Below are 12509 nucleotides of genomic sequence, written 5' to 3'. Positions count from 1 at the left end.
GGACTTCCCACTGCTCTGTGCTGTAGCAGCTGCACCTACCACTGGAGGGAAGGGGGACGCGCAAAGCGTTCTGTCACAGGCACTTTGCACCTCCTGCAAGCAAGATCTAGAAAGTCTCACAGAAAGGAGTCCTGCTGTCTTCATTTAACTATGTTGCATCCTAACTCCAGAGCTTGGCTTTGACATTGTCTGTGTGTGAGTGAAGAACTTTGCTTCCTAGCTCCTTTGCTTAATGGCTCTGTGCTGGGCTTCCTGCTAAGGGCACGATGCTCTCCTGACGTTTTTTGATGTTTGAGGAAATAAGAAACAGCTTCGAATTAACAAACTGTGAAAGCATCGCTGCTGTCTTGCAGCTGGCCCTGCCTATCCTTAGAGCTGAGGCAGCAAGAGTCTTTTTTGAACTGATAGTTTGGATTGCAATGAATATTCCAAGGGAATTTTAATGTGCATTAGATGTACAGACATCACTGTTTCCCTCCTGAAAGTTCAGTGATGAAATGGAAAAATGGCTTTTGAATTTCATCCAGGAGTATTTGTACACAGTAGTTAATAGCATTTGTTCTCTATACTTTAAGTGGGAAGCAAAGAGCTATTAGAGTGATGTGATTCTGGTTGCAGGGATGTGGTAATTACTAAAAATCTGCTGCTGAGGGGCTGAAGAAGCCTTACAGATTTATTTTAGTTAAATCATTTGCCATCCTTCCTAAAATTGATTTTGATCTAAATAGATTTTTTTGTTCACAGACTCTTAGCTTGGATCTCTCCATTCACTGATATATGATGCTATTTGACCACTTTAACCTTTACTTCTATGTGATCTAAACAGTGTATGCTTTCTAGTATCTGTCTTCTAGAAATGGATGCTACCCTTCTACATGTATATTCTTCCTACTACCTTGGGCTTCAAACTCCAAATATGCAACTCTACTTCACCCATTTGAGTATCCTAGCTCCTGTCATTAACAGATAAGCATTTCATTCTTAATGAGTAGGGAGAGAAGACAGGAAAAAGTCTTCAGACTAACTGGCAACATCAGTATTTTGTGGGCTTCCCAAATCAGCCCGAAATATGTGAAATACTCTTTGCAAGAGCAGGCAGCTGAGTTCAGATGTAGGCAGAAACACATGGAGTACATGGAGTAGTTCTTTGGCAGCACACAGAGTCTTGCTTCCAGCAACTTCTTACAGCTATAGTGTTTCTTTGGTCCTCACTCCTAAATTTGTGTAGTAGATAAAACATTTAAAAAGGCCACAAAGTATTTTCTCCAGTTTTAGTTTTGGGTTAAGTTCTACCTCATAGAGTTATTGAAACTGTATTTCACTGTTGCCTTTCAATTAGCTTTGGTCACATCCTTCTTTTCAAAGACCTTCAATGAGATCTTAATGCCTACCCAAGCTTCAAACGCTTCTGCATATTAAACTTCAACTGCTACAGAAGGAATTCTGCTTGAACTCTGCTCTAAAAACACAACGAATAACCTTCAATGTAGAATTAAAAAGGAAGTATAAATTACTCAAACAAAAGAAGGTGAAAACACAGACAGAAGAAAATGAGGCTGCATGCAGTATAATTAGCTAGAATGTTCAGAACAATATCCCCTCTTTCAAATAATACCAAGGGACCTCAGCAACTTCGACCATCTGCTTTTGCTGTTGCAGTTGGCATGTGTGCACCTGGCTTAGAAAGCTAAATAAGATACAAATTAACATGTATATCAGTAATAAGATCTATGGAGAATTGGATTTGTAAAAGATGGAAATAAAGAGTTAATGGAGAAGAAAAGGCAGGATGTTTTTTTTTTTTTCCTTCTAATCCTTTAACCAACCAACTCCAAGAGAGAGATTTGCATGCAGGCAGTTGCTCCTTTCAGCCAACAGCTCATCCTGTTAACAGGGTGGATATTCTCATTGGATGGCTCATCCACAGAGCTGACATTTCCTAACGTGGAACATTGTGTCACTTGCACAAGATGGCAGTAAAACAAGAAGCTGGGTAACAATGACAATCTGCCAGCTTGAGTGTGGGGAAAAACAAGACTTTGTCTCTTCCCCTCCACCAAAACCATCAAAGCTGCTCTTAGCTCACATGGTGGATTCCCCCAGGTGAAATGCAGATAGACAGAGGACTGTACAAATCACAGCCAGCCTAACACACAATTACCTGCTGTGAGGACTAAAGGCAGCCCAGATAATTCAAAGCTACTTACCAATTCCACTACCAAAAATAAATAATTAAAGCATAAGCTGCTCCAATTCATTACTGTTTATTCATCCTTTGAGTGTACTACACACAGCTGTTAAATGGCTAATAAATTCTTCCCATTGCAGTGAGCAGTCCTCAGATTTAGAAGGACTGCCTTGGCTACTTTTTTGGCAACACCTGATTGCAAGCCATTCTGCACATGGGAGGAGAGGAAGAACTGCTTTGGACTGGGCTCGTGATACAACATCCTGTTTGCTTTTGTATGCTGGGTATTTTTAAGCTTACTGGGGAGGTACTGCAAGAACTACAGATTGAGGGAAACCTGCTATTGCCTTGAGAGTTGTGTATGCCAAGGAATGTGAAAACCCATTGTTATATTGAAAAGAAAGGCACAGATCTGAACACGGTTCTACAGTACAGGGTGTAAAAATCCCTCTGATCAACAGAGGAGTGTAAGAAAGCAAAGAATTGAAGGGTTTGTTTGGAACTTTTAGACTCTACTAAGAAAGGGGAAACTAATGTCCCACAGGCCAAGGGGTTTGGAAGAGGCTATCTTCTTTTTAGAAAAGGCTTCATAGCCTCATGGCATCCCCTTTTAGGGTCAATAATAAATAAGGAGTGGGAGAGAGGCCCTATCATTTCTGGACAAGAACGCATGGCCGCTATCACTGCATCAAAGGCTGCTTATTTTCTACCTGATCGCAGCAAGTGTTGTTTTTGGAGAAGAAAAATAAAGAATACCCTCTGCTGCTGAATCCAGGCACTCTGTGTGTTGGCAACAGCGGATCTGCTGCATTTGGGCACAACAATCACTGCAGCAGACTTCTTTACAAACACCCTTCAGTTTTCTGTTGAAAACAAACACAGACCCTGTCTGCTCCAGCACTCACATCCCTCACCCAGATAACCCGCTCACTCCTTTCTCTCTGTCTCTATCAGTCCATCAGTTTTGGTCAGCGATGAACCAATAGAATTAGAAGTGCTGGAGGCTTTCCTCAGCAGGGCTGTCAGAGCTGCTGTTGTTGAGCTTATGGACATGGCAGCAGGGCATTTTTAGAACACTTTTATGTGTGCCCTCCTGATGAAAAACAAATTGTCTACAATACTGTCACTTAGAGGTTAGTTGTCATAGAATCATAGAATTACCCAGGTTGGAAAAGACCTCAAAGATCATCAAGTCCAACTCTAACAACCCCCTGCTAAATCATATCTCTGAGCATCACATCCAAATGGCTCTTCAACACATTTAGGGATGGTGACTCAACCACCTCCCTGGGGAGCCTATTCACGTGTTTAACCACCCTTTCTGTAAAGAAGTGTTTCCTAATGTCCAACCTAAACTTACCTTGGAGCAACTTGAGGCCATAAAGCTGTATGTTCAGAAACCTCCTTAACATTTCATCTTCTCACCACCTTTTTTGTTCTTTACAGATTCATTACAGAAGAATACCAAGCTGAAAAACAATGCTCACATGGATACAGGATGCAGCAAGATGGGCAGTGCTGTTATGTTTCATTATTGCCCATCATCTGCTTATCTCATATTAGTCATTGTTACGCATCAAAAATTACCTTCTAAATAGTAATTTTGTATTCTTTGGAAGATACATTTCATCAAATGGTGTGTGAGGAGGCTATTAGGGAAGACAAGAACTTCTTGTATGAGAGGTATGGCATCATCACGATTAAAAAGACTGCAATACAGAAGACAAGGAGTAAAAACAAAAGGTCAATTTTTCTCATGACCATCGAGTATGAATTAGATGCCACCAAATGCACTTTTCATTTAGAACTGAAAATAGATGAGGAAGAGAAGTGATGAAATGCAGGGAACAATTGTATTGTGTATTTGTGAACCAAGACCATAGGATGTGGGTTTATATCTGCAGTCGATCCAGTCATTGGGTGTCCCCATCGTTACTATGTCCCATATATTAGCCATTGGAGTCACAGAATTCTTATCAGACGTTTTGTTTACTCGGACATGGATATGGGTTGTCTTTTAATTGTCTTTTTCCTTTCTGTACGATTTAAGCTTTTAATGAATATTAGAAGCTCAACGCAACACAGACACTTATGAAATATCTGCGTAAACAAAGTCTAATTATGTCTAAGGAGGGAAGCTTATCAAGGGGAGAAGAGAAGCAGCGTGGCCTATTAACATTGCTAAACGGTACCAATAGCCAAGGTTTAGAAAACATGGGTGAGAAAAAACTGGATAGTTGCACTTGATATTATTACCACCACAATTGAGAGTCTGAAAGCAGGAACAGATGTTCTGAAAAAGTATCAGTTTTATTCACTAATTTGAATGTGACTCTCTCAGGAGGGAAATTCACCAGCTCACTCCGTCTCTCCACACCAGTTGGTTATTTAGTGAAGGAGATGACATCCAGTTCTCACAAAATCTCATCTTGTGGCTGCTAAGGCAGCTCTTGATATGGATAGCTGCAAAGGGTGTGACAGCTTTAAAGGCAAAACAGAAACCCTTATCCTCGTCCCTAGAATAAGTAATACCCAAATCCTGCATTGATTTCTGTGAGAGACCACATTAATTCTGTCTGGTACCTCATCCCAAAATAGCCCGGCGTTCTGGCACTCTCACAACACCGGAGATAGCATGCCCTGCTCATTCACACTCCCAGCAAGCACCATGTGTTTCATTTAAGACTCTTAAATGAAACAGTAAGCCCTTCACAAAATGTAGTTATTCTTGCAAGTTAGGAGGGCACAAAAACTAAGTGGGGTTAAACAGAGCCATGTGGTGAGCATGGTACTTATGTCAGTGCAAATCAGAGGAGGCTCCACTGATTCCTGTGGAACTAAGTACTCAGTGCTCGTGGCAGAGCAGAAAGAGGAAAGGAGAACACCAACAAATTCAGACAATGGAAAGCTGCCATCAGGTTAATGCAAGTTGGGACAAACATTGCCGGCATTCATCAATTCAACTTCCAAAGCTTTGTGTTTCAGGTAGAATTAATAGCAATTTTCTTTCCAACTGACAGTCAAAGGTTCAGGGCATTGGCTGAGCAGGATCTCAGTTATGTCAGCATTAAATTTGAGATGAAGTCAGATCATATTCGGAGTTCACTTCAATTCATATTTTTCCTGGACTCACTGTAAGAATCAATACAGACTGTTTATCTTTTTAGGTGCAAATGCAAATGTCCAAAGCTCAGTGATCACTGAAGCACAAAAAGTACGAGGTACCTGGAAGTTCTTCTATTACTCAAGTTCCTTGTGGAAGGCAAACAAATTATCTTTATTAATATTCTCACAAGCTGTACTTTTCTAATGAACCTCTTAAGAAAAAAGAAAGTAGAGGGTGGGCATTTTTAACAGAGAATCTTTAAAACTATCAAAGTCTGCTGCAAACTGAATCTTGGGGTTTCCCTTTAAGTACTCATTAGTGCTGTGAGCCCTTAGTTACTGAGCACCCAATTTTAATAAAGCCCAATCATAAGGTGTTAATCATGTAACACTGGATGCCAGCTCTTCACTTACCATCAAACCACATATTTTGATGTTCAAGAAAAAGACAAGTTGCCAAAACCCAACTACTGCCAAGGCCCGAAAATCACAATTCCCTCCTAATTGAAACTTCAGAATTCAAGAATTAATTTAGCTTGAGCTGATAAGACAAAGTGAAAGAGTTGTATGACTGGAAATAACCAGCACGAAGATTCAGCTATCAGGAATTTCAGTTTTCAGTGACTACGTAGATATGAAATATATGATGTAACACATATATATGGTAAAAATCTTCAACCTTGATGTTTTACTCACCTAATATTGCCTTTTGCACCAGAGCATTTTGTGCAAGAAAGATTTTAATTTTCCATTGAATGCAAACGTGTTGCATTCAAACTGCAAACTGATAACGAGAAGCAGAAAACTGAGGGAGCAAAACCAGTTTTCTCCACACGTCCTAATCCCTTTCTTTTATTTCCCTTTCCCCCAGAATAATTTGTTTTCTCTCTGTTCCATGCCACTGCAATTCAAATAAAGCAGCACTGCTCTGGGTCCACAGCAGAAAGAAATGCAGCCTATGCTTTTTTTGAGAGATGCCTATTTGGGGTCATTAGCTGTTCCTGTCCTGCAGGCACATGCTCAGAAACTAAATGAGATGACGCATATTTCTCTGTTGTGATGGAGTGTCAATATAGCAAAGTTCTATGAGGCAGCTTTTGATAGCAGACAATCTCATTCATAAATTTTTCAGTAGCTATCATCAGAATTAAAAGCAGTGTAGAATAAGATCAGAGAGGCACGATAGCTTGGGACCTTTTTCCTGGACAGTATAAGGGAAAAATCCCACTGGAAATGCTTCTGACATCAGCAGGCATTTTAATTGCCATCAGTGTCTGTAGCATATTAAAAATACCGTATGATCATCAGTGCTTAACAACCCGAAAAAAAGACATTTTCCCAGGGTTATAACTTTGGATTATAAATTACAACCATGATAGGAGTTAACATGCCATAAGCCATTGAAGACATTTATATATCATATGGAGCTGGTGATGAGCCGAGAGTTTGTTTCTTATATATAACCAACAGTTCTCTTAAACAAAAGCTAAATTCTTCACAGAAAGCAGGTTTCTTCTGAGGTGTTCAGCAAGGTTACACTTGTTCCTTATTAGCTCTATTCAATGATGGGAATATGGTCAGAAGATGCACCAGTTCTGTTATAGGTCCACAAACAAGACAAACTTCCCACTGAATCAAAGCACAGAAGCAGGTCAGAGTTGGGCTGTAGTTGGGTCTCAGCTGGGCAAGAGTCAGACCAACACACTCCCAGTCACACAACCAAGACAAGGACTGCAGCCAGCAATTAAAGTTCAACTACTGGAAGCTGTGAGCAATACAGCAGTGGGTCCTGGATAAAAGCAGTCAAGCCAAACAGCTTCCTGGCTTCTTTCAGCTGGGAGCATATCGCAGGTGTAAGAGCACAGGCAAGCTCTGAGGAGTTATCTCATAGCATTGATCTAGAAATATCTGCCTAATTTCAATTTAACAGCACAGAAAGATGTGAAACTTTATACTGAAAAACATCCAAAAAGATCAAGTACTGAAAACCTCCTGGTGAACAAAACCACTTACTAGGAAAAAACCCAAATATTCCAAATACAAAACCCAACAAAGAATCTGTGTCAGGTTGGACATTCTACCTATTACAGAACACAGAAATCTTATAGTTAAATTCCTTTTGGCTTGTACAGCTTTGCCTCTATAACTTTTAAACCCCTGAAAGAACATAAAGTTAAAATTTTAATGGCATTTCAGCAGAACCTCTTTGAATTTTGTATTAGATCACAATTTAGCCTCCGGTAAAGCCTTTAGAAATAAAAAATTCTCATACGTAAAAACGTAATAATCATACAGGAGCCTTCCAAAGTCAGCATCAAATAGAATAAAACATATTTTATTAATGATACAATTCACAAAATTACTAGTCCTGCCACTCTCTGCCCACAAGAGATACTTCCTCTGCTGTATTATATTGCATACACATTAGCTACTGGTGTTTGTTCTGTATGATTTAACCTCCTGATTGCCTTGAATGTTTGATGAACTAGCATACTTTCACTAATGATTAAAGAGTCTTTGGCCATAATAAGGACATTCTAGTCAAGAGTCAGTACTGCAGAGTCAGTTAGAGATCATTCTTCAAGATCAGCTTTCATTTAGACTATTGTAGAGTCAAAGCTTAAGCGAGCTCTGGTCTCAGCTGAACCTATTGGTGTGCAGAGAAGAACACCTGGTACTGAGCCTGCCTGGGCCAAATATCCTAAGCTTAATCACAGGGCTGTTATCTTTCAGTAAGTAATGGGAGCTTTCAGAGTCACAGAAGAACATTATGAATCAAATAGAACATTTTCAGAGAGCAAACATTCTCCTTTAAAGGTTCACAGTGACAGTGTTGTTCAAACTTGTAAATTCACATAAATTCAATACAACCAGTAGCAAAACCAATGTATCAAATTTTGTTTCTCAAGTACAAAAGTGAAAAAAGGAAGTAGTGTCTAGGTTAAATACTGGATCCACTAAAACCAGCTTAGTTTTTGTTGTATTGTGTTAAGGAAACCAGGATTAAACTCAATTTAATGAGAAATAAATTAAGGTTATGTTAATTATGTTATTACTGCAGATTTGTCAGCCCTAATCAAGGACATAGCCTCTTATTGCAGGGAGAAGACAATGAATGAAGACAAAAGACATGATATATATAATGATATTTGTCATTTCATCACCTTCTTATATTGAGTTAAAGGCATTTTGTTAATAACTGTTCAGTATAATTTTCAGCTTGAGTGTTGTTGAAGGTCCTATATTCTTTACATTGAGTTAACTATACCTTACAATAAACTATTGGCAATTGTAAAAGGCTTTTAGATTTAGAGCTAGAAAAGGAACGACAGCTACTTACTGACTAAAGCAGAGAGGTGCAGATAGATGCTGGCCAGGTCAAAAATGGCATCTTGAAGGCTGCAGCCATTTGGAGTTTTCTTTGCCCAAATGTCAAGGGCCAACCTCCAGAAAAGCAATCTGCAACAAAAATCTGTGTTAGTGCAAGGCAATAAAAGCCACAAAGTCTTACACTTAATACCAAAATGAGTGATTACCTTTGCCATACAACAGTCTGTATCACCCACTCTCTTTCTAATGAACTTATGTCCTCTTCTGTACTGTTATTCAGAGGGACTCCATCCAATGGCAAACATCTTGTCATGGCTTCCTTCAGTCTTTGGACAGGATTTGGCAGCTGTCATTGCCATTGGGAAACATTTATGTACTGAGGGGCGGCATCATTGTGACCCAATGCAAGAAATCTGGATTCTAGTCCAGGTTTTGCTACTAATCCTTCTATGTCTCTTCGTGCCACAGCTTCCCAGTCCATAAAGCAGCGTGAGATCTGCCAACCTCCATTGTCAAGTGCTATGTGTAAGTTTATGGAACAGCATCAGTAAATATTATTACGTTGTTAATAAGGTCCATATGTTCCTATGTTACTGCTTGGTATCTATTTTCAACCCTGGAAGCTGCATGATGATAGAAAAAAACGCTACATAAACCAATACAAGATGGTATTCCATAGTAATACGTTCTTCTCTTTATCTATTCCTTTTCTCTTTTGTTTTGAGCACTAAACAGGCTGTTATCCTGCCTTGTTTTCTGAGCTTTCCTTTAAAATGTTCCCTCTTTAGACTATTAATGTGATTTTGAGATGTGCAAAACACAACTGAAAGGCCAAAATGCTTCTTAGAAATTCACATTTCTTAAAATATTCTATGAAGGCTCACTGACTGATATGAAGGATCAGGAAAATCTGTAATGCAATAATCACATTGTAATGTCTTCAGTAATTGACATACTCTTAGCATGGTTTCTCCTTGCAAGTAGCAACAACAATAAAGAGCTCTGTAAGAATAATTCACGTTGACGATGAAATATTAAGCTCTTATATAAATATATTTCATAGAAAAATGCATATATACAGAAAATGGCTGCAACTCTTTCCTTGTCAAACAGCTCCAGTGTTACTAAGCAGTGATGTCTGCCTGCTGTCTGGCTTGTGACAGGAGAGCACAGCATCCTCAGCCCGGATTGTTTTACCAGGGAAATGGATCTTGTGTGCTACCCTGCTTCAGCAGAACTGACTTACTCTATATTGGATACTGTCCATGCCAAGATTTATCATTTAATTATAACTAGGAACATTGACTAAATCCCAGTTGCTTGGGGAAATTACTTAACGGAAATGCTGGATTCTCAATAAAACATTGGAAACTTATTGCTTAAACATCATCTCAGGGGCTCTCCCCCCCCTCCTCCCTTGGCTTTCTGTTTTCCTAGCAGAAAACAGGCACTAATTACATGGAGCACAACTCATTCCAGAGGAAGACAGAGAAACATGTTAAAAACACATGAGAAGGCAAACATTAGAAAGCTTTCTAACACCTCAAATTATCAGAATGGAGATCATTTGCCACACTTTGCCAGCTGTTTTTCTTTACCATCCATACCTTCCATCATTTTTGACCATAGCAAGGCAGTCCTCTGCCACTGAGGACCATTTGAAAGAGCAGCTTGAAATATGAGAGTGTATTTTCCATTCCTCACCTTCTGCACCACTGTAAAATAATTGTTACTGCCCCAAAGAGGCAGCACTTAGTATTCTGATTGTTTTAGGATGTAGCCAACATAATTAGAAAAGAAAAAGCCACATTTACTAACATTTGTACAGAGAAACTCGAATTTGAAAGAATAAGGAAGTCTTTTCTTTCCCCCACGAATGCTTACAAAGCAGCAATTACATACAATTACAGTGTATAATATCTCTTACATTGTCTAACTTTTCAGACAACAGATCCTATTAGTTTGCAAAAAGTGCTACAGAAAAACATTAAATGAGCTATAAATTACAAGCAAATAATTTATTACAGAAAATATGCCAAAACCACAATTAAGATAACTTGTTAATTTAAAGCATGGCTGCAACCAGGACAGCACAAAGAAACCCTGCTGTTAAATATTCATCCCTAAGTTCTTGCATCTCAGAGCTGCAGAGTCAAAGGGTTCAAAAAAGAAGAGTCAAAGAGTTCAAAAACATCACCTGATAGATGAAAATCATAGTCTCTATCTTCCAATACTCTGCTTTGGGAAGAACACTGGAGGTCACCCTATGTTACCCCCTGCTCAAAGCAGGACCAAAATGTGAAGCCCACAGGATGATCATTCAAAATTCTAGATGATAGCATAATTTGCACTCAAAATATGACAGTTTGGAAGACTTTTATGTTTCTTTTTCTTGTAGACTCTAATATCAAAGAAATCAGGGTCCATTGTTAAAAGGCTTAAGTGGCTCCTCTGAGAACTGCAGTCACTGAATGTATGAAACAAACAAATTGACAAGAATTTAAGGCTAAGAAAAGGGATGTAAGACAGGTATACAGAGCGTAAGGAAGTAATTTTGGAACCTCCAAAGCTTCACAATGTTAGAGTGAAGGGACATGAAGACACAGGAGAGCCATTGTGAAATTGGAAATACCATGCAGACATATTGCACTGATATTCCATATGTGTGCTCCACACCTCACCAATAATGTTTCTATGAAAGGCAAGGCCACACGTTGGCAAGTCTCTACTATTAGGGCTGCAGGAGCACTTCAAAGCAGCTGGGGCTCTTGATGACTAAGAAGGTTTGGCTGAAGAAATCATGTTCCTTTTAACTTTATTGTGATAATGTAATTTAGCTCAAGAAAGATTACTATTGAAAGCCTTACAGTAAATAGGAGGCAATTCACAAATACAATTCATTTACCATCAAACACATGCCTCAGCAGGCAATCTTGCTTGCTTGCTTGCTTGCTGGAAGTACTCCCTTCTCTACTGATAGCTTTACTTGTTTCTCTAAGCCTTATGTAATGAAAAATAAAATACATTTACTCTTTGGAAAAAAGAGAAAAATCAGTGGGTGGAATAGACAGCCCAGTCTAACAGCCAGAGGTACATTTACTTTACTGCTTTAGCAGGCCAAGAAGAGACTTTCAGATGAGAAGACACGTGGAGCAAATGAGCCTACATTCCATTTCTTGCTTTGTCTTATTGAAAAACAAATCAGAAATTCAAGTCGTATTGAGGAAAAAAGTTCATTGACTTCAATTACAAATCTGTAATGTTAGACCCTGCTTTCACAAGCTGCCTCGTGTGTGGCAGACCCTAATCCTTCATTCAGAGGAGCTCTGCAAGGTCAAAGGCATAGATGAGATTACAAGGTCAGGGCTCTTGGAGAGCTGAGCCTGAAAGGCAGTCAATTTAAAGCAGATGGTTCTGTGTACAGACCAAGCAAGATAAAGGGCACTATTGGAATATAAATGATTATTATTATTCAGCTAAACAGATGGGTAGGTCTTCGTAGGATCAGGGCCACTTGTAAAACATTTTGGAATTTTAGAGTTCTAAAACCTGAATTTGGTATGATAGAATGGAAAACTAAATACCTTCTGAAGTAATAAAAGTACAGGGAAATGTTCTTCTTCAAATAGGTTATTAAATAACAAAGGTAGTAGAAAGTAAGGTAAAAATACTACTCATTATACTGAAAAAAGTACAAGTTCATTTCCATTTTGGTCCTTAAATTTGATGGCCCATGAAGTTTGCCATCCAGCACAGCTTTTACATGCAAACTGCCATGATTCGCATCCTGGCACTTGTCAGAAATTAGTTTGACAACTTCCTTTCCATTCCAGAATGCTGTTCTGATGTTCACACTTAATTCATTGCTCACAGCGTCTACCAGAAA

General features: G+C 39.0%; 1 protein-coding gene across 2 annotated transcripts in view; it reads right to left on the bottom strand.

Moving 5' to 3' along the window:
• The window catches only part of UNC5D (unc-5 netrin receptor D), a 114079-nt gene extending 105332 nt beyond the window's left edge, over window positions 1-8747 (bottom strand). For both annotated transcript variants that reach the window (XM_085510505.1, XM_085510506.1), the window contains exon 1: window positions 8634-8747. The gene's annotated coding sequence lies outside the window, so the exon portion shown is untranslated. The remainder of the gene's footprint in view (window positions 1-8633) is intronic.
• Between the last annotated feature and the right edge of the window lie 3762 nt (window positions 8748-12509).

Source organism: Coturnix japonica, chromosome 10 (genome assembly GCF_054131305.1).
Source record: "Coturnix japonica strain WE chromosome 10, WE-NBRP24, whole genome shotgun sequence".
NCBI lineage: Eukaryota > Metazoa > Chordata > Aves > Galliformes > Phasianidae > Coturnix > Coturnix japonica.
Note: the sequence above shows the minus strand (reverse complement) of the source record. Positions and strands in the feature narration are given on the sequence as shown.